We start from the raw sequence: 12,579 nt of genomic DNA on the forward strand, positions 1-12,579 counted from the left end.
GAGGTTCATGACCACTAAGTCAGCCCTGCAATAAATATTAAAGGGAACTCTGAATGGAGAGAAAGACCAAAAGTGACAAAGATTAAAAAGGAATAGAGAAAATCTCCAGAAACAATGCCAAAAAAAAGAAATAAAACGGCACTAAATTCTTATGTATCAATAATGACTCTGAATGTAAATGGACTAAATCCTCTAATCAAAAGACACAGGGTATTGGAATGGATAAAAAAATAAGACCCATCTATATGCTGCCTATGAGAGACTCTTTTTAGACCTAAAGACACCTGCAGATTAAAAGTGAGGGGATGGAGAACCATTTATTGTGTTAGTGGATGTCAGTAGAAAGCCGGAGTAACAATACTTATGTTAGACAAACTAAATTTTTATTTATTATTTATTTTTATTTTAAAAAAGATTTTATTTATTCATGAGAGATAGAGGCAGAGACAGAGAGGGAGAAGCAGGCTGCTCACAGGCAGCCCGATATGGGACTCAATCCCTAGATCTGTGATCATGCCTTGAGCTGAAGGCTGACACTCAACAGTTGAGCCACCCATGTGTCCTGACAAACTTGATTTTTTTTTTTAAATTTTTTTATTTATTTATGATAGTCACACACACACAGAGAGAGAGAGAGAGGCAGAGACACAGGCAGAGGGAGAAGCAGGCTCCATGCGCCGGGAGCCCGATGTGGGATTCGATCCGGGGTCTCCAGGATCGCGTCCTGGGCCAAGGGCAGGCGCCAAACCGCTGCGCCACCCAGGGATCCCACAAACTTGATTTTTAAACCAAAGACTATAATCAGATGAAGAAGGATACTATAACACAATAAAGGGGTCTATTCAACAAGAAGATCTAATAATTATAAATATTTATCCCCTAATTTGGGAGCACTCAAATACATAAAACAATAACAAAGGAACTCATTGATAATAATACAATAATAGTAGGGGACTTTAACACCCTATTTACATCAATGGACAGATAATCCAAGCAGAAAATCAACAAGGAAACAATGGCTTTGAACAACATACTGGACCAGATGGACTTAACAGATGTCTTCAGAACATTTCATCCTATAATACCAGAATACACATTCTTTTTGAGTGCACATGGGGCATTTTCTAGAATAGATCATATACTAGGTTACAGATCAGGCCTCAACAAGTACAAAAAGATTAAGATAATACCATGCATATTTTCTGACAACAGTGCTATGAAACTTGAAGTTAACCAGAAAAAAAAATTTAGGAAGACTACAAGTATATGGATATTAAAGACATCCTACTAAATAATGAATGGGTCAACCTGGGAAATGAAAGAAGAAATTAAACACATGGAAACAAATGAAAATGAAAACACAACAGTCCAAAACCATTGCGATGCAGCAAAAGTAGTCCTAACAGGGAAATAAAGCCCAACAGGCCTGGCCTATTTCAAGAAGCAAGAAAAATCTCAAATATGCAACTTAACCTTACACCTAAAGGAGCTAGAAAAAGAGCAACAAATGAAGCCTAAACCCAGCAGAAGGAAGGAAATAATAAAGATTAGAGTGGAAATAAATGATATAGAAGCTTAAAAAACAAACAAACAAACAAAAACCAAAACCCAGAACAGATCAAAGAATACCTAGAGTTGATTCTTTGAAAGAATTGACACAATTGATAAATCTCTAGCCAGACTTATCAAGAAGAAAAGAGAAAGGGCCCAAATAAATAAAATCATGAATGAGAGAGGAGAGATCACAACCAACACCACATACAAACAATAAGAATATTCTGAAAAATTATATTCCAACAAATTCGGCAATCTGAAAGAAATAAATTCCTAGCAACATATAAACTACCAAAACTGAAATAGAAAGTAATGCAAAATTTGAACAGACTGATAACCAGCAAAGAAGTTGAATCAGGAATCAAAAATCTCCCAACAAAAGTCCAGGACTAGATGGCTTACCAGGGGAATACAACCAAACATTTAAATAAGAGTTAATACTACTATTCTCCCTGAAGTGTTCCAAAGAATAGAAAAGGAAGAAAATCTTCCAAATCTATCCTACAAGGCTAGCATTACCCTGATTCCCAAAACAGACAAAGACCCCTCTAAAAAAGAGAATTACAAGGCCAATATCTGTAAGGAACATGGATGCAAAAATTCTCAACAAAATACTAGCAATTTGAATTCAACAGTACCTTAAAAGAATTGTTCACTATGATCGAGTTGAATTTATTCTTAGGCTACAATGGTGGTTCCATATACACAAATCAGTCAGTGTGACATTAATTAAAGAAAGGATAAGAACCACATGATCCTCTCAATAGTTGCAGAAAAAGCATTTGGCAGAATATAGTATTCATTCTTGGTAAAAACCCTCAACAAAGTAGAGATAGAGGAAACATACTTCAACATCATGAGGACCATATCCTAAAGACCCACAGCTAACATCACCCTCAATGGAGAAGAACTGAGAGCTTTTCCTCTATGGTCAGGAACAGGACAGGGATGTCCACTCTCACCCTTTTTATTTACATAGTACTGAAAATCTTAATCTCAGCAATCAGACAACAGGAAGAAAATAAATAAAATCCAAATCAGCAAGAACAAAATAAAACTTTCACTCTTTGCAGATGACATTATACTATATATAATATTACCCAAAGCAATCTACACATTTAATGCAGTCTTGATCAAAATAGCCCCAGGATTTTTCACAGAGCTAGAACAATCTAAAATTTGTATGGAACCACAAAATACCACGAATACCAAAAGCAATTCTGAAAAAGAAACAACTGGAGGCATCACAGTTGCAGATTTCAAGTTATATTATAAAGCTGTAGTCATCAAGACAATATGATACTGCACAAAAACAGACACATAGATCAGTGGGACAGGAGAGAACCCAGAATTGGATCCACAACTATCTGGTCAAGTAATCTTCAACAAGTAGGAAAGAACATGCAATGGGAAAAAATTTCAACAAATGGTGTTGGGAAAACTAGACAGCGACATGCACAAGAATGAACCTGGACTGCTTTCTTACACCATACACAAAAATAAATTCAAAATGGGTGAAAGACTTAAATGTGAGACCAGAAACCATCAAAATCCTAGAGGAGAAAACAGTAACTTCTTTGACATTGGCCATAGCAGCTTTTTACTAGATATGTCTCTGGAGACAAGGGAAACAAAAGCAGTAATGAACTATTGGGACTACATCAGGATAAAAAGCTTCCATGCAGTGAAAGAAACCATCAAAACTAAAAAGCAACCTACTGAATGGTAGAAGATACTTGCAAATGACATATCTGATAAAGAATCTGTAAAGAACTTATGAAACTCAATATCCATAAAACAAATAATACAGTTAAGAAATGGGCAGAAGACAGTTTTCCAAAGACATACAGGTGGCTTACAGACACTTGAAAAGATGCTCCATATCACTTATTATCAGGAAAATACGAATCAAAACTACATCTGGCTGATTGGCTAAAATAAACAGCAAAAAAACAAGTGTCATTGAGGATGTAGAGAAAAAGGAGCTCTCTTGCACTTCTGGTGAGAATGCAAACTGGTGCAGCCATTGTGGAAAATAGTATATTATGCTAAGTGAAATAAACCACTCAAAGACAAATATAAGATTTCATTCATATGAGGAACTTAAGAAACAAAACAGGTGAACATGGGGAAAAATAGTGAGAGGCAGATCATAAAATGGACTCTTAACTATAGAGAACAAACTCAGGGTTGCTGGAGAGGATTTGGGCGGGGAATGGGTTAAATGGGGAATGGGTATTAAGAAGGGCACTTGTGCTGAGCACTGGTTGTTGTCTGTAAATGATGAATCACAAAATTCTCCTGAAACTAATATTACACTATATGTTAACTAATTGCCATTTAAATAAAAACCTGAAACAATGAATGAATAAATGAATGGGTGAGTGAGTGAATGCAAGATATTAAAGGTACAGACCCTCAGAGAAAGACAAGTTGCATTCCAATAGTTAGAATTTGAATATCTCCTAAAGGCTGTGCACCTACAATCATTCCCAAAGTAAGATTTTTGTTGAGTATTTGTAATGATTATGTTACCCAGTTAAGGGATTAAAACTCTCTAATTTAAGGAATCTTGAGTTTTTCTCTCACTTCTTAAAAAGAGGACGATGTTTTGCATAAGTAGAACAATACATCTTAATCATAGAATGATGCAACAGATTCCTATTCCTTTCACTAGATTTTAGGGCAGAGGAGCAGAAGTATGGATTGTAGTTTGACTTAATGGAGTATCAAACCTTCACATAAGTCACATTTTGTATGCTGACCTTTATCACATTTTTTAAAGGAAAGAAATATATTGTAAGTTATAAGTATATGCATAAAAAGAATAATATATCAGATCCTATGTGGTGTTTTCAACTGAAATAATATAAGCAGAATAGTAATTCTTAACAAATGAGACTACCTTGTTACTCCAGTGGTGTGTGTCCTCAGTTGAGCATTTACTGTGTGCATTGAAAAGTGTCCTTTATGAGAATGGAGTACATATACCAATGATATGTAGGTGGTAGAAAGTTGAGAGCTGTTGATTATAGAAGATACCTATGCTGAGATTTAGGGACCCTCAGTTCAAGCATGCATTCATGGAAGGCTCTTTGACTTTTGCAATACAATTTCATTTTGCCACCCATTCACCATAAGAAGTGTGCCAAGCACAGTACAGACTATGGGTACATTTGGCACTATATAGACTGAAAAATGTAGACAGTTGGTGTTCAGGATATCTCCTCTAAAGAAAAGATTAGTGATTTATTCTTTTAGATTTTTCAAGTGTGATTGCTAGATCAGTTCAGATTATTAGAAGGCTAGCTGTAAATTAAGTTTGTTATTTGGTAGGTTTTATTAAAATTGTAAAAGTTTAATAAACTTTTAGTGGGCACGCACTACTTTGCTAAGTCCTGTGAATACAAAAATAAGACATGACTCATCCTTGAGGAGCTTTTAGTCTAGTTGAAGAAAAAGACCTATGAATAGAAAATCTTAGTAATATGCAATAAATGTGGTAATAAGATGTGAATGGGATATAGGTAAGCTGCCTAAAAGAAACTTTAGTTTGGCCTGAAAATTCAGGGAAGACCTCTTGGAAATTGTGCCTATGAGCTCTGTCTTGATTAAAACACATTATTTAGATAGAAATATTTGGATGCCTGGTAAGAGAGACTTCCCAGACAGAGAAAAATTTTGGGTGATAGAAAACAGCATTGTGTGCAGTAAAATATATTTATTTGTAAGGATGGGAAATGATAGGATATGAAATGAGAATATAGAGGCTGGGTGATGGAGGGCCTTTTAGATCATTCTATTTTTGTATTTTCTGCTTTAGTCAAGGTTTGGTATAAGAGATATTTCTACAGGTATGGTAAAAAAATGTCTTCTTGGACATGATTTATTATGTTATTCAGGGTATTTTGTATAAAGATTTAGGAGATTGCTCACACAAGTTGGGAAAAGATTTCTAAGTGAAATTATTTTTTTGAGCTTTTATCAGTAAGAGTTGTGCATGTGACCCTTCTTTTTTTTTTTTAATATTTATTTGGGAGAGAAGGGGGGAGAGAGAGAGAGAGAGAGAGAGAGAGAGAGAGAGAGAGAGAGAGAGAGAGAAGGAGAACACGCAAGCAGGGGGAGGGGTTGGAAGTCTTTCCTTATGCACTAAGGCAGAGAGGGAGAGGCAGAGAAATCCTCAATTATGCTCCCTGCTGAACGCGGAGCCCATAGCCGGGCTTGGTCCTAGGACACTCTGATCAGGACTTGAGCCAAAATCAAGAGTCAGACACTGAACCAACTGAGCCACCCAGGTGCCCAACCCTTCAGTTTTTTCATTCATGTCTTTGGAGAAGGTTAAAGCTTGGTTTTTCATTAACCTGTTGTATGTTGTTTTTGCTTTAGTGTTCTAATCTAAGGTATCTTCTCTACCCCACTCCAACTTTTGACTTTTCTGTTCCTACTACTGTTGTAGCATGTATTCTGCTCTGTTGTCATGTGTCTATATCCATTTCCTTATGTTCTGCTAGAACATAAATTCCTCAAAGTCAAGGAGCATGTCTATTTCATATTTTTAAGATTGGCCATGTGTTGAGTGCTTAATATTTGAAAGACTCAATAATTGATTAATTCATGTTTGCTTCATTTTACTTGTGCTTCTTTTTAACCTCTGTCTCAAGTATTTTGGGGGGATAAATTGGTAGGGTAGATATAAATAAGATATAATTATACTAGTATGGGCTGTGCATATCTTTTAAATAATCTGTTTCTCAATACATGAAGAGGACATGATATAATAATAGCTACTGTTTATTGAATGTATACTATATGCTAGGTACTTGAGCTTCCCTTCAAATTGACCTTTCTCTGTGCCATTGCACATGTTGTTCCTTGTTTGGAAGATACACTCGTCAGAACTTCTGCGTGTTGCCTTTTTATCATCATTTATTTTTGTTTAAATGTCTCATTTATTTGAGAGTGAGCAAGAAAGAGAGCACAAGCAGGGGGAGTGGGAGAGGGAGAAGGAGAAGGAGGCCCCTCGCTGAGCAGAGAGCCAGCTGTGAGGCTCACTCCCAGGACTCCAGTAATGACCTGAGCCAGAGGCAGACACTTAACCAGCTGAGCCACCCAGGAGCCCCTTCCTCATCATTTAGATCTCAGCTCAAGGCTTAGGTGTTACCTCTTCAGATAGTCTTCCTTGACTGCTTCCAGCTAAAATAGGCCCTTTCTTCTCCCTTAATTTTTTCTGGAAATCTTTCCTTACGCACTAAGGCAGTGTTATTCTTTCTTCCATCTTGTTCCAGTGGTACTTTGAACATACCATTCTAATAATTCTTAAAATACTATATTATAAATATGGTCATTTAAATTCATTTCTCTCACCTTCCAGAGTGTGAGTTCCTAAGGGGCAGATGGTTTTTTTTTTTTTTTTTTTGAGTTCCCATTGCCTAGTATGTGGCAAGTGTTAAGTAAATATTTGTGTAATGAGTGGAAATCTTTTTGAAATGTTAGATTCAGTGAAGAACAACATATTTTTGTTTTTAAAATCTGTTAATGGGAATTAGGATAGGTGATACAAGGGTGAATGAGTGTGTAGAACAGACAACATAGCAAGCTACAGACTGCTATTCGAAGAAAGGGCTATTTGCAAGGTCAGCCCTTGGCTGGTCCTGAAAAAAAGATCTTGAGAGGGTTCCTACCATTCCCTAACTCAGAAGAGTGGTCGTGCCTACACTAATTTGTACTGACAATATGATTTGTGCTGAACACCTACTTTCCTTCTGGATTCTGGAATTTTGGTACATGCTAGGCAGAGGGTACATACATGATTAGCCCCCCAAAATCTCTCTAATGAGATTTCCTAGTAGATAATATTTCACACATTTTGTGACAACTTGTTGTTGGAAGATTTAAGTGTGTTCTCTGTAACTCCACTGGGAGAGGACCCTAGGGAGTTTGCATCTGGTTTCCTCCAGACTTCACCAAATGTGTGTTTTCCCTTTGCCAATTTTGCTTTGTTTCTACTGTAATAAACCATAAGTGTAAATATAGCTATATGCTGAGTTGTTGGAGTCCTCCTATAGAATCATTGAACCTGGGGGTGATCTTGAAGACCTCTGACATAAGATAGATAAATCTTTTGTACTTCTAATTATGGGAGAGATGGCAGGTAAGAAATAGACTAGAAAAATATCAAGAACTAATAATGCCATTTAGATATTTAAAATTGGTTGATTGGGGATCCCTGGGTGGCCCAGCGGTTTGGCGCCTGCCTTTGGCCCAGGGCGCGATCCTGGAGACTCGGGATTGAATCCCACGTCGGGCTCCCGGTGCATGGAGCCTGCTTCTCCCTCTGCCTGTGTATCTGCCTCTCTCTCTCTCTCTCACTGTGTGCCTATCATAAATAAATAAAATAAAAAAATTTAAAAAAAAATAAAATTGGTTGATTGGCCTGGATAGCTACTTTAGATTGAGTGTTCAGCTAAAAATTTCTCTGAGGAGATCACATTTAAACTGAGATATAAGTGACAAAAAGAAGCCAGCCATTGAAAGATGAGAAAAGAGCATTTCAGGAGAGGAAATAGTGCAGAGGCTGGAAGGTAAAAATGTACTTGGTGTGTTTGAAGAATAGAAAAGAGGACAGATGACTGAAGGATAGGGGACAACCAAAAAAGTGGTACAATACAGACATGGACAGGCAGCCAGGGAACATCATGTAAGTTCTTGTAAGCCACAGTGAGGAGTTGTTTTGAAGGCTTTGAAGGGTTTTAAGCTAAGAAGAAGAGACAGATTCAATTCATGGTTTCAAGACACCTCTGCAACTGTGTATGTGGAGAATACACATGTATGTAGAGTAGGGATAGAAGCAGGGAGACCATTGGGAGATTCTTAAGATAGTCTTGACCAAAATGTTGGGGCTTGAGTGAAGGTTGTAATGTGAATGGGGAGAAAAGTAGATAAATTTGAGATACATTTTGGTGGCAAAGTCTGTAGGGTTGAATAATCAAATGTAGTTGGTGAGGGTAAAAGAATAATTTGTAGATTTCAGTTTGAACAACTGCATAGCTAGTGCATTTATGGAGAATCAGGCAAATTCAGGTATGTGAAGAAAATTAAGGGTTATTTTTGAAAGCTTATTAGATATCCAAATGGAAATGTCACATAGGCAGTTGATATATAGATTCTGAAAATAGTGCACCTCTTATTTTATTCATCAAACATCTATTGAGTGCTTACCAGTTGCCAAGTACTTTGATAGGGTGTGGAATACCAAGATGATTAGAACATAGTCTCTTACTTAAGTAAGTTAGTTTAGAAGGGAAAGCAGGCAAGTATTCAGGACATTACAGAGAGACAAGTTAGCACCGTGCAGAGAATGGTTATTAGCAGGTCCACTAAAATGGCATTTATGCTCTAAAATTTTGAGTTTTTCTCAAAAATCCATTATTTTTTGCTACTCTGTTACTTTCACAATTATATGTTTACTGCCTTTGTTGAATTTTAAGTCCTTATGGCAGCCTATATCAAATATTAATCTAAGTCTCTTTTGGCAGTTTCTGCTTTTTCTCCAATTGTGTTTTATATTAGGCAATCTCTTCATCAGTTAAAATGCTTTCTTTAGGAAGGGAATATTTAAAAATCCAAATGCAGAGATGAATCTGATTTCACTGTTACTTCCTTGATTGCTTGGTTTCATGTGACTGCTTTGGCTAGTCTTATGAACGTTTTCCCTTCCTTTCTCCATTTTACTTGTGAATATTTCCCCTTGCAGAGTCATACTCTTGGTTGAAGAGGGTCATCTGCCCAGTTAGAGGACTTTTGAGTGTGTTATGTACCACCCGGTGGGTGTTAGGGAGCTCCCTTTCCATCCACTAGTTAAATTAGAGCTATCCTGATAGGTTTTCTTCTCTTGCTTCTCTTTGTTTCTATCTCCAATGCTTGCTTAGTTTTTTTCCCTCTAATTTCCTCTAATTGTGATTACACAATTACCTATTAATCTTATAAAGCTTGAATTGAATGAACAATTTCCAAATACCCAAAACTGATTTTTAGTCAAACAAAAAACTGAAAAATATTTTTGGAAAATTTTTTCCTTGTTTTTAACAGAAAGCAACTGTTGGAAGGAAAAAGACTGGCTGCCTTTTAAAAAGTCATTCTTTGAATGATAAGTTTTAAAATAATCACTTAGTATAACTATTTACATATCTTTTTTCTTATAATCTGCAGGCACTAAATTCCATCTTTACCACCCATCAATTTATTTTGGAAAAAGTCATTGATAATATATTCAAATAGACACTGCCCAAATTTTTTATTATAAGACTATACTAGCCTCTTCAAACACATCAAATTATATACCTTAAATATCTATAGCTTTTTGTATGTTAGTCATACTTCAATTAGAAACAAAAGAAATGAGCAGAGAATTAAATGCATTTCTAAAACCCAGAAAATACAAAATGTAAGTGAATATCTAAATAAATTCTAAGTCATTAATATCCCAGAAAAATGTAAAATGAAACATGCAAAAAGATATACTGGCCTCATGGTTAAGAAATCAGTTTGTTTAGGGGCACCTGGGTGGCCCAGTGGGTTAAGCATCTGACTCTTGATCTCCACTCAAGTCTTGATCTCAGGGTTATGAGATCTGTGGGCTGTGTTGGGCTCCTTTAAAAAAAAAAAAAAAAAAAGGAAGCAGTTTGTCTAATGTTAGGAGCCTTAGCCTCTGTTTTTCCTCGATGTAACCTAATTTCTTTCCATTCTGATTATCTGTACAACTTTGTGAGGCTTAAAAAACAATGTTACAAAGTGGGGTGAAAAGTAAGGTGTATTGGCTGCCCTGCTTTTCTTGACTATGGTTGACAGATTTCAATGATCAGTGATACATTTTTATTAATCACTTATGCTTAGCAACTATAAGGATTACTAATTAGAAACTTGTAATTAGATTCAGAGGGTCAGTGATTATGATTTAATTGGAAAGAAATCATGCAATTTGTGGTTCCTTCTACCTTGAACCTTCTCTCTTTGAATAAATCACTTTGCTTTTTACAGTGGGAAATGTTATCATATTTCAGAAATTAAGGATAATCTTTTACCTTAATGGTTTACCTTTGTGTATCAGCTTATATACAGAACAAATACATTTTGTCATGTGAGAAATGAGAGATTATATTATATTCAAGGTCACACCAATGTGGCTATAGATTTTGGCTGTCCAAAATGACATTATTTACTACTAAGTAATCAAAATAAATCACGTTTACACTATTCAAGGTTGACATGTGTCATTATATAGACCTGTATCTCTACAGGTTTTGCCAGATGGGTGAGGTTTTGTTTTTTTTCTCCCCCAATAGTTTAGAACAGAGTTTTTAGTAACCTGTGTCACATGTATTATTTTCAGCAAATAGTACTTATTAAAAAGGAAAATTAAAGGGAAAAATCTTTGAAAATCTGCAATAGTCACATTTTATCTGTGATTATTTATCAGCTTTTTATTTTATGAGTACTCCTTCAGTTGAAAAGAAAAATAAGATTTTGTGCTAATTTGTTCCTAGTTTTGTAGTTTATTTTTAACATGTATTTGTAAAAAGAAAAAACATTGTGTGTATGTATGTATAGGTATATATAAAAATGTATATTTTTTCCTTTTATGACGTCTATTGATACTAGTTCTGAAATTTTCCTTTATGACTAGGATGAAAAACATTGCTAATAGAAATGCAGCATTTTTTTCAAAGCAGGGATTGGTCAAAGTTAAGAGAGAGAGCCCTTAAATTATTTTGATTGAAGTGTCATTTGTATTTATTTTGTTTGATCTAAAAATTTACATTTATTGTCTTATTTTGGTATTGCACAGTTGGTCTCTGCTTTCTGCATGTTAGAAATCAGTGAATAATAAAAAATAAACCTAGAATGCCTTTTTAGGTACTTTGAAGTGTTGGGCAGGAAACTGAGGATTCAATAACAATAAAAATAATAAAAAATGATACTTAACATTTGAGTACTACCTGGTAACCAGCACTATGTTAGTTTCACACATGCATTTTCATCTAATTTTTACAATACATGATTAATATTGTTGTTTTCATTTCACCAGTGTTTAAAGAAAGTAGTAGTCCTATAGTATGAGTCTGGTGACATTTGGAATCCTCTGTATGGTCCTGTTCTCTCAAGGAGAGCAATAACTGCGGGAAAATTGAAATTGATAAGGAGAGTGTTCATGGAAAGGAATGAAGTTAGGCATTTTGGAGGGGTCTCTAACAAGACTCCCTAAATTAGAGTCTCTCAGAGACCTCTTGTAAAGTGAACTTTCTAGAGAAAGTTGAAGCTATTAACTATGGATTCACTCAACTCTCTCCCTTAACAAACTTATCCAAAGCCCCATATTCAGTCAAAATATGAGATGTCCTTTTGGCCAGTCACTACCTCCAAACCTGGGCAGTTTCATGTCTTTTTAGGGAATTGACTGATTCCTCATCTTTTTCTTTCCAATGTTTTCTTTTCCAGTTACCTTAAGGGTATGAACATATTCTAAAAATAAAACAGTAACAAATAAATACTTCCATTTATTCACTGTTGAGTGTTACTATGTGCTAAAGGCTACTATATAAAGACACGATATACTCCTAGCCCTCACAGAGCAAGGATCTAAGAAGGGGAAAAAGATATGTAAAACATGAAAGTTATAGATATTAAATGCCTGAATAAATAATGAAAACAGGCATGTGTTTATGGAAGTCTTATAGATATTACTGTTGGTGTCTGTATAGGAGCCAGAATGGAAGAACTGGACAATTTCCTGGGGAGTAGGGCTTGATAAAGAAAGTATAATGCTTGAATTTACCATGCAGTTCTTTTTAGCTATACTACTCTCTTACCTTCCCATATTTCATGAGCTTGGATAAAGAAAAATCTACATTTACTGTCACCACCTCCCACTCAAAACTTGCACTCCACGTTCTACTCCAGTACTATATACATCATAGGAATTCAAATTTGTTGAATGAAAACAACTTTTAATAGTTAATATGCCTGCCT

At 35.6% G+C, this 12,579-nt stretch overlaps 1 protein-coding gene across 6 annotated transcripts in view; it reads left to right on the forward strand.

Annotated features, from left to right (window-relative positions):
• The window catches only part of RABGAP1L (RAB GTPase activating protein 1 like), a 737,000-nt gene that overhangs the window by 182,804 nt on the left and 541,617 nt on the right, over positions 1-12,579 (forward strand). The window lies entirely within an intron of this gene.

The sequence above is a fragment of the Vulpes lagopus genome, chromosome 1 (genome assembly GCF_018345385.1).
Source record: "Vulpes lagopus strain Blue_001 chromosome 1, ASM1834538v1, whole genome shotgun sequence".
NCBI lineage: Eukaryota > Metazoa > Chordata > Mammalia > Carnivora > Canidae > Vulpes > Vulpes lagopus.